This window comes from Vombatus ursinus, unplaced genomic scaffold, assembly GCF_900497805.2.
Source record: "Vombatus ursinus unplaced genomic scaffold, bare-nosed wombat genome assembly UNPS02014791.1, whole genome shotgun sequence".
In the NCBI taxonomy this organism is placed as follows: domain Eukaryota; kingdom Metazoa; phylum Chordata; class Mammalia; order Diprotodontia; family Vombatidae; genus Vombatus; species Vombatus ursinus.
The window spans coordinates 47,567,712-47,578,161 of NW_020954569.1; the positions used below are offsets into that span (position 1 = coordinate 47,567,712).

Genomic DNA, 10,450 nt, shown 5'->3' on the forward strand with positions numbered 1-10,450 from the left:
CTGTTTTTTTTTTTTTTCATTCCAAGCTAGTACTCAATTTTTAACACACACTGATCTCAGAAGTCATGGGAGGACAGAATGAGGCCCCAGGCAATGGAGGGGTAGTATTTTCAAAATATAAGCAGCAGCTTTACTGCAAAGTGAGTTTAATCCTTAGAGGTGTCCTATCCACTGGAGGTAGAATGAAGGATGTTGACTGTGGGTAAGGAGCTACAGTGCAATGATTTAGCTTTTCCTAAGGGGAAGGGTCCAATGAAATAAAAGAGAACTGGGTACCATTAGAAGGGACATTAGAAGGATAGGATAAGTAGATATTTCAAAGAGATGGAATGCCAATATTTCTCACTTTTCTACCACATCTCAGGGCAGAAAGCTAAGTGGCTCAAGCAATGAGGTAAAGTTGGTCACAGTCTGAAATGAAGAGTGGGCATCAGGCAAAGGATGGCTGGGCAGACCACAGGTCAAAAAGTCTTCTTAGTAGGTGACTGCATGTTTTCCACAAAAATACGGACGAGTTGTTCTAACTTTTGGGTAGGCAGGCACCCAGCCACCAGTATGTCCTTATGATTTGCCTTCTCCTGGCTTTTGTAATCCAATACTGTAATCCAATGAGTGAGAATCAAAAGACTTGAAGGCCACAATCACCTCTGGCACTGCGCTCAAGCCAACAGCATCAGCTTCTGGTTTCTGTAAAAACCAACACTTTGCCATGGTTTCATAGTCAGGGCCTCGTACCATAATGTAGGTTTCTTTCTGCACTGGTTGTTCCTGATCCATTTGCTTCCATATGCCATGGGCCTTCTGTCTCAGAATCTAGACATAGGTGTCAGAAATGGGAGGGAACCTTTCTCCAAACCTCTCATCACTGGGGCCTCGGAGTGGATTTTGGCTACTGAGGTCTGTCAAGTTGTTATGATCTCAGATCAACCAAACACCCCCACCTTCAAACTCAGAGTTCAGCCCACCAGCAGCATTGATGACAATTAAGCTGTACACATTCACAGATCAGAAAAACCTCACAGAGAATGCCACCTTCCAGAGTGTGTAGTCTTCACGCACATGGAATTGGCCCTACATTATCACACAACATCTGCAATTTAAGTATCCAAATAGCAGGCACCTTGGGTGACCTGCTACTGTGCTTTGAGGGAAACTCACTGTAGTCAAAGGCCTGGAATTGGCTCAGTCTAGTTGCCACCCCCCCCCAATCCAGAACTCCCATTCACTGAGATCTTGGCCTGGTGTACAATATGGGACAAAAGCCCTTCAGCAGTTGTCTTATAATCCTAATACTTGAATTTGTTCTCCATGGCTCCCTGGTACACCCTGCTTCCGTCTCCTCTCCTCAGTCTGCTCCACTGAGTTCCAAATGCCCCAGTCAGCAGGGACTTTGCTAAGCACTCTTAAAAGCCTGGTGTTTTCTTTGGCTTAGGTATTCTGTCCATCTCATCTTTCTCCTTAAATCTGCCCTTCCTCCAAACTTCCTAATTTTTGTTGAGAGCACGACATCCTTTACATCACTAAGTTCACAACCTCAATCAACCTTAACCTTTGGGTCTCATTTGCGCATCTGTAAAATGAGAGGTTGGACGAGATGGCCTCTGAAATCACTTCCAGCTCTAAATCTCTATTCAATCCTCTATTCAAAATCTTTTCTTTGGGGGAAGGTAATCCAGAGTTGTACTCAGCTGTAGTCGCTTTGGAGGACTCAGACTCACTTCTATGCCACAATGAGACTTCAGAGCAAGACTTTATTGAACATAGCTATTCTTATTAAATAAATTATTTGTATTCCTCTACTCTTTCGTTTCCTCTTTTCTATAGAAAAGAGGAACACAACTGAATTTGATCTGAGTAGTGAGACATCCGTGTGAAGGTATTTTGAATCAATGGCAATTTTTGTTCTAGAAGTGAATTTGAAATAATTAAATATCATAAGAAATTTAAGAATTTGGAGTGAGGAAGAGCACATGTCACTAACAGCATTATGTGAATGCCATTTATAAAGCAGAATCAATGTAAAGGAACCTGTAAAAGCCACATAATGACACTGGATTAACTACAAGACAATGCAGAGGTTATCAAAGGAGGAAGTCCTGCCCATTAATCTAAGGATTACATGAAAAGGGTGCAATATTTGTTCATAAGCTCAGTGGGCATTAGCTCAAGAGTATCCCGTGGCTGGTCTCCTTCTCCTGAATTTTTTGTTTGAGTTTTGACAAAGATTCATGTTCTTTGGCATTATGAGTGGTGCACCCATAATACTCCAAGAAATATTTTTGTACAGACAATTTTTCCTGCTGTAAATAAACTCCTTTAAGGTATAATCCCAGTAACTGGATTGCTTAGTCAAAAGGTATGAATATTTTTGTCATTTTTATTGTACAGTTTCATATTCAAGGACTGGAATTTCTTTGAAGACTGACAATTGACAGGAACTTTCAAAAAAGCCACATGCATGTTTTTGAATGGAGTACCAAACAGTAACTAACAGTGAAAAAAAAAGAATGACCCACCAATTCAGCTTACTCTCCTTCAGCTGCCTCGACATGGCACACACTTGAAATGATGAAGTTGTGCAGTTGTCACTGATCACTGAGGCATCCAAATGCTTCTTTCTCCAGAAGAGACATCTCCTAAGAGTCATTGATTGGAGGAAGGACAGGACTGGGGGGTGAAATATTTCTGTTAACATATTATGCGTGATACTTGGTGGTGTGGGGAGATATGCCTTGTACTTATAAGCTTGTAAAGAATTATACTCAATGAGACACTTAAATACACACATGAAAATGTAAATAATGATATAAAATGTTAATAAGAAAATACTATAAAACATTCAATGAGTTTGTACGCCCTGGGGATAGATAATAAGATCTAGAAGGTCATAAGAGGAAGTGAGCAGGGTAGAGGTTGGGAGGGGGGTGATGTCAGGAATCAGGAGAGCTGCCTGGAGGAGATAGGACCAAAACTGGGGACATGAAGTATAGACAGTAGCTGGATAGGCAGCAAAGAAAAGCAAGAGGACATGGTAGAGGGGGGCACTATAAATAAAGGTAGAAAAGGTGAGAGTTATGAGCATTGAATATTTAGAGGGCAATAATGAAATCAAGTCTGGCTAGAGGAGAGAATCTGAAGTGGTTCATTTGGGTGTGTATATGTAGGGGCATTTATGGAGGTTTTCAAATAAAAGGCTAAATAGTTTTTACTCTATCCTTGAGACTATGTCTATCCAAGAAGTTTCTTTACAGTGGAGTGACAGAGTTAAATCATTCTATAAGCCTTATGTAAAAAAATGTGATGGTGCAGAAAGGCCAAGGTGACCCATCTAAGAGGTCACATTTCTAACAGCCTAAAATGCTACCCAGAAACCTTGGAAAATCCCTCTACTGAGCAACTCAGGAGAGTGTCCCCCACTTGCAAGAATGCTGACCATAGCACCCTCCCAAAGGAATTTTAATTAAAGGGGGGGTAAAACTATATTTATTTGCAAGAGACAACTCACAGAATTCCGAAGCCACATTATAAAAAATCCCTCAATGTCATTTGTAAACTCTGGAGAAAGTACAGATCCAACAGAAGTTTACCATCCTCTCTTCCCACCTGGGTCTGGCCAATCTACTTCAATAGCGAGCATCCCCTGCACCACGTCCTCCACAATGTCTCACCTTTGATCACGGAACTTTCCTGATGTTGATAGCACTGCACTCTGCTGGCTACTATACAGTGCTTAATACATGGTTGTTTTTTTTTTCATTTCTTCATTCAGACATGTCTGAGTCATAGACACATTACCTTCAGCTGAGTGTGGGGGTAGTGGGGCTTACATGCTACTGACAGTAAATGACATTGCCTTAAAATGATGCTTTTTAAAAAATCAAGATAAAATAATTTCAATTTTAAAAATTAAAGTACAAATAAGAAGGAAAGAAATGAAAATAAGAAAATGAACAAACAAAATGCACACCAAAACAAGTGTCTGTATATGTAACTGGAAAATTCTCTTTTCCAGTTGTTAAAAGAAACAAAAAATGTGCATAGTAACTTTAACACAGTAGTAACAAAGTCATTTTCTTTTGTTTCTATGACCTTCTTCTGTACTTCTTTTCTGTATATTTAATGTGGATTTGTACAAGTCTTTCCAGGTTTTTCTGAAGTCTGCCTGCTCATCATTTCTTATAGCACAATAGTATTCCATTACATTCACGTACCACAACTTGTTCAGCCATTCCCCAATTGATGGGCATCCTCTCAATTTCCAATTCTTTGCCACCACAAAAAGAGCTGCTATAAATATTTTTGTACATGTGGGTCCTTTTCCCATTTGTATGATCTCTTTGGGATATAGCCCTAGAAGTGCTGTTGTTGAGTCAAAGGGTATGCACATTTTTACAGCCCTTTGGGCATAGTTCCAAATTGCTCTCTAAAATGGTTGGATCATTTCACAACTCCATCAACAATGCATTAGTGTTTCAATTTTCCCACATCTTCTCCAACATTTATCATTTTCTTGTTTTGTCATCTTGGCCAATCTGATAGGTGTGATGTGGTACCTCAGAGGATTTTAGGCTTTTATCAGAGATATTTAATGATATATTTAAAGATTTTTCCCCCACAGTCTGATTTTCTTTCTTATTCTGGACACAACACTTTTTGTTGTGCAAAAGTTTTTTTTCTTAGATATGTATAATAAAATTAATCATTTTTGTTCCTTATAATTTTCTTTAAATTTTGGCTAGTTGAGAACTTTCTCCCGCTCCATATTTAAAATATATATATATATATATATATATATGTGTGTGTGTGTGTGTGTGTGTGTATATATATGTATATATATATATGATGTTACATTATCACTTAGTTATTTTTAAATAATTTAAAACTATATCACTCACCATGTGTATGGGATGTATAATGTATGGTGTGAGATAGTGATCTGCTCCCATTTGTCACCAGATTGCTATCCAATTTTACCAACAGTTTGTGCTGAATAATGTATACTTTTCTTCAGTACTCTGGAATCTTGAATTTATTGAACCTCAGACTATTCTTCTCCTTTGGTTATAGCTCATTCTAATTAATCTATACTACTGACCTTATCTACTTTTTATTCAGAATTGTTGTTGCTTGTCCTTCAGTTCTCGAAGAGGGCCATGACATCAGGAAGGAGATGCCATGACTTGCAAATGAAATGGATTTCAGTGAGGCAGGCTGTGCAAAGTTACCAGCCTCACTCTTTCCTCTGGAGCCATCTGGGTCCAGTGGTAAGATATAGATGCTGAAGCACAGGACTTGGAGTCTGGAGAGCTGAGCTCATGCTCCAGCTCTGGTACTGATACAGGGTGACATGAGGCCAGCCACTTACCTTCAAAGGGCCTCAGTTTCTTCATCTGCAAAATGGGAAGGTTATATTACATGGTCTCTATCTTTCAGTTTTCTAGAACTCCCAATTCTAATTTTTGTTGATTTTCAAATTCTTCAGAATTTTCAATTTTTTTTTTTTTTTTTTACTGATTGGAAGGCTTCCTCTGGAGTCAAGAAGACCTGGGTTCAAATCCTGCCTACTAGCTGTGCGATCATAGGCCAATCACTTAACCTTCCACATGGTCTCCTGTTCCACACACTGTCCCCTCCAGTCCTATGGGACTATTAGTTGCAAGTTATTTGTACCTTTTGAGGAAGCAAGGACTATCACATCACCTCCTTCTTTCCCTACCTTCCCAAGAAATTCCCTCCCCCACAAAAAACAGGATCGAAGATTTAGAGCTAGAAGGGACCTTGGAGGTCCCCTAATCTAACTGCCTCATTTTAAAGATTAGGAAACTCAAACCCACAAAATACAGTAACTTGCCCAAGGTCACACAGATCTTAAGCAATAGTCAGAGTTTGAACCCAGGTCCTCTGACTTCAGATTCATCACTTTTTCTACATCACAAATTTCAGGTTTATTACACTAGAGGAAATGTATGCCTAATCATTAAGGGCTGAATAGAGGGCCAGGGAAATATTTTCAATTCAAATAAATTATAAGTGATTCAACCATGAAAAGAAGTGTTCAATCTTTGTTCTTCTTGATGTTGTTGAAAAATGAAAAATAGATTTCTTTTTTAAACCTCTGTAATTCAAATTTCATTCTAATTTCCTCCACCCAAAGGATATGACTTTGGTACCCCTAGGAAGAGATTTAGTCCTGTTCCCATTTTTTCACTTGTATTTTTCCCTAACACATATTCCTGCCAAACTATTTAGAAAGGAAATAGTCCCCACCCTACCTGAGCATTACATCCCTTGTGTTTTCTGCTCTGATATAGCAAGTCAGCTGTCATCAGAAGCTTTTCTAAGTAGAAAGCTCTTAACCAGCTAAGACAGACAGAGGGTTAACTTGAAAAAGCAGCTGGCTGCTGGCCACTGCCTAAGGTGACTAAGTGAGGAGATAACCAGTTAGCATCGACTCTTGTACTCCAGTCCAGCTGCCTGCCCTACCCTCTCCTTTATCTGTCTTGTTTGCTCTGGAATAGAACTTCAAAGCTGTAATTTTCTCCTTTCCCCATCCCCGTCCCCAGTGGCTACTTCAATCAGACCTTGGCCTATTCTGGGGCTACCTTCTTCTAAACCAAAGGTACATAAACTCCAAATCAGAAACTTGAAAGAAAAGTAAATTAAAAATTTATGCACTATCTTACATTTTTTGCAGATCTACCCTTCTTTTTGCCCTCTTTTCATCTATTTTTCTTCTTCATCTCTCAATTCTTTTCCTTCTTCTTTCCCTACCTTTCTCTTTATGTTAATCTTGGTATTTTTGTAATTTTTTTTTGTTTTGGTCATTGTAGCTTTGGACCTTGATTTTTCAAATCTGGCATTTATATTTGTTAGTGTCATATGTGTTCTATCATTCTGTAATTTTTCCTTTGTTTAAATCACAGAGACATTTTCTCACATAATTTCCTAAAATATGGTAGTCAGACTTTTTTTCACATTTTTGGAAAGATTCCTGTGACTCTTAAAATGATTTTTTCTGAACTCTATCCCCTAGTTTCATCACATTTGTTTGTAAAATTATTAAGCATTCCCCAGGTTCAGTTGTCATAAGATTGATCAATCAACAAGCATTTGTTAAGTGCTTCCTAGACACCAAAAACACTCATTTAGACCTGAAATGTACCTTAGAGCTCATATAATGCAACACCACCTCCCATTTTAGAGGTGAAGAAACTGAGGCTTCAAGAGGTTGTGACTTACCCAAGATAGAAAGTGGCAGAGCCAAAGTCTGAATATGGGTCCTTTGAGTGGTTCAGTCACTTCTTATCTTCTTGTAAAATAATTCTACTTTTCACTGAGACCATATTTTTGTTTATATTTTCTACTGATACCTCTGTGCAATGGAGTCTTCTTATTTTGTCCTATTCCTTCTTTATTGAGGTCAGATTCCACTTACGTCAAATCCTTCTTTACTGATGTTGCCACTTCTTTTTCTTTCCTGTAGAGTGTTTATTATCCAATTGGTGGTATTGTCATAGACTCAGTTTGTTTCTGAGTCAATTGTTTAAGTTAATTCATCATTTTTCCCTTCTTATGTTCTCTTTCTCTGTTTAAAAAAAAATCCATGATATTCATTCAGTATGTTTTCTTTTTCCTGCTTACTCACTTCTTTGACATTTTCCTTTACTGAATGGTTACTACCTTTTAAAGTGCTTTGGTTAACCCTCCCATCCTTCCTCCCCCTTTTGGGAGGCATTTTTATGTCTGTTCTTGTGGGAGATATTGGGAAGCTAGACTCTTTTTGTGTGTGTGTGAGTGAAGGAAAGCCTTTATTACACTTTTCAAGAGAGAATTGGGAACAACGCACTTTGGTAACACGTGGGCACTGGTTCAGTGGTAGAATCAACTTTTAAACCATTAGTCAGATCGATACTCCACCCAGTAGGGCTACTATTGGTCTGATTCATCTGAGTTACACCCTTCCTGGACAGCCCATCTCATGTCCATCCATGTTCTGTTAACTCTGCCCACTTCATGAGTCCCATGTTCAAAAGTGGCGGCTATCTCCGCCCTTGGGGTGTGTCAGTTAATATTCAATAAGCTTATTAAGCAAGCGCAATGGAGAAAAGCCTTTGCCCTGTTGAAACACCGTCCTTGAACCCAACGGGTTGCAACCTGTTTGGCCTCTAGGTCTCTTTCTCAAGGAAATAGTTGTTTACAGAGAAGTTTGGAGCACTTTCTGATTGGTTAAGGTACTATCCACAAGATCTTGGAATTTCTTATCCTGCTGTGGAGACCTAACCCCCTAAAATCTTTCTTACAATTCTCCCCTTTTCTTTTCTAGTAAAGATTTGGCTTCCACACATTCCCAATTTCCTTATTCTCTAATCTCTTTAACATGATTTTGCATTCTCCATCACTGGGGGAAGTCTCATTGGTACTTTGAGTCATCATCCTTATATTGCCAGAGCCTGCCATCTGAACTCCCACTGTGAGTTCTACTGGGATAATCCTAGTGAGGGACATCTCTATCAATCGTTGTACCAGTCCTCAAATGCATGGAACTATACAACATCCTACAGTATTTCAGCCACAATTAAATTAGTGATAATGGATACAGCCATTCCTCTCCATTTGCCAAACCAGGATTCTAACCATCCCTTTAATCAATTATCTATCCCAGAGTTCTCTGCCAACTCCTCAGCTAAAATGGTTAAACCTTGCAATGCCTTAGTGATGGTTCTATCTGGGGCTGTGCTGCTGGGCAACATTTCATCAGGGGATTTTGGGGAACAATATGGAAGAAGGGAGAAATTGACTGACACATTGACAAATTAAAAAGAGGGCAGTCCCCTTATTAAGTACAGATACAGAGACCCAAAAGTAACAATAAATTGTCCATTTAAAGCTTCATAAGTCTCTTCTCATACAGCTGTCTGACACTCTGGACATCACCTGGTGAAGTCCTCTGGTCTAAGTGCCGTTTAAACAGTGTCCAGCAGACTCTCTTCCTGTAGACTTCCTCCTTCTTGTATCTACTCTCCTACAAGATTGATCTCAGCACAATTTTAAATTACCTTGCCAATAACCAAGGCAAATAATGAAAGTTAACTCAACCCTCATGTCTCCACTATTACAAGGTCAAAATTGGAACCTTGGCCAATTGTCATATTTTAAGAAACTCAAATTAGAAAAATTAGAACCTAGCCTTACACTCTGCATTACTTCTGGTTTTATACCTTGCATTAGTTCATTATTCATTCCTATTCATATTCTCCCACCAGGAGGATAAGATTCCACTAAGGAATTAATAACAGACTCCAATACATAGTAGTTCATTTAAAACATATCAAATAACAAAACAATCCTAACTTCTAATCATGCACAAATAAATAATCCTTAATAAAATATATGGGAAGCTAGATTCTTGAGATTGATCAATCTACCATCTTCCCTAAAGTCCCTTTAGTCTGATCCTCTATGTAAAGCAAGTCCTGTTCTCTTTAATCATATAAACTTGGCTTATTTTTTCATATTTGGCATCCCAAATAAATGTTAAATTATCATCACAATTGCTATGCAAAAGTATGGCACCTGAATATTTCTGCTAATTGAATGCTTCTATGAACTTTTGTCTGAAAATGAACATGTGAGAAAAAGGTTAGAAGCACATTGTCATCAAATATTTTTTAATTAGGTATAATTGTTGAAGCTTAGGTTAACCAAAATCTCTCTGAAAAGTTTTCAAACTTTTTAACATTGTAAGCATCAGCTATCAAACAATGTTAAGGAATATTATATACAGCTAAAGTTTTTCTTTTTAAAAAAATTTCATTTTATAAAATACCAAACTGAATCACCAAATAAAATTAGTATTTCCATATACACTGTAGAACAAAAGGAGAGTTGTACATGAAACTTCAGGTCTCTATACAGACCTTGCCTTTAAAAAAATATAACAAATTCGATATCTAGTTTTCAAATCTCACCTAAAATTTTCATACAACTTCTATGTTGAAATAGGGTGGGTGAGCAGGAGACAATTTTTGATGAGTGTAGGAAGAAAGCAGATGATCTCATAATATACCATATGTGGTTTAAGAAGGAAGTTCCAACACATTTAATGAAAATAAGCTAAACAAAAAGGCATTGAATTTGTTATGATTGGCTAGAAGAAATCTGATGACACAGGAATTGGAAACTATTTAGGAAGATTAAATAAAAAGGTAGTAGAAATGACCCCCACAGAGATAAATGATCAAAAATAACCAAAGGCCTTACATTTCTGGCATAAGTAAAATAATATTCTGTAATTGGAAAGATTTCGTTTCATGTTCCTGGAGGCATAGTTATCAGACTGGGCAGAGAAAACATTCATAATAAGATCCTAAAAATAGTGTGCACTTAAGAACATGCTGTAACAGATCATGGAAAAGAAGATAGAGGAGTAGCAACAGAATCAGTCAGCAAA

The 10,450-nt window shown here is 38.0% G+C and overlaps 1 pseudogene; it reads right to left on the reverse strand.

Moving 5' to 3' along the window:
* Positions 1-461: 461 nt before the first annotated feature.
* On the reverse strand, positions 462-5,349 carry LOC114047922 (annotated as a pseudogene).
* Positions 5,350-10,450: the final 5,101 nt, after the last annotated feature.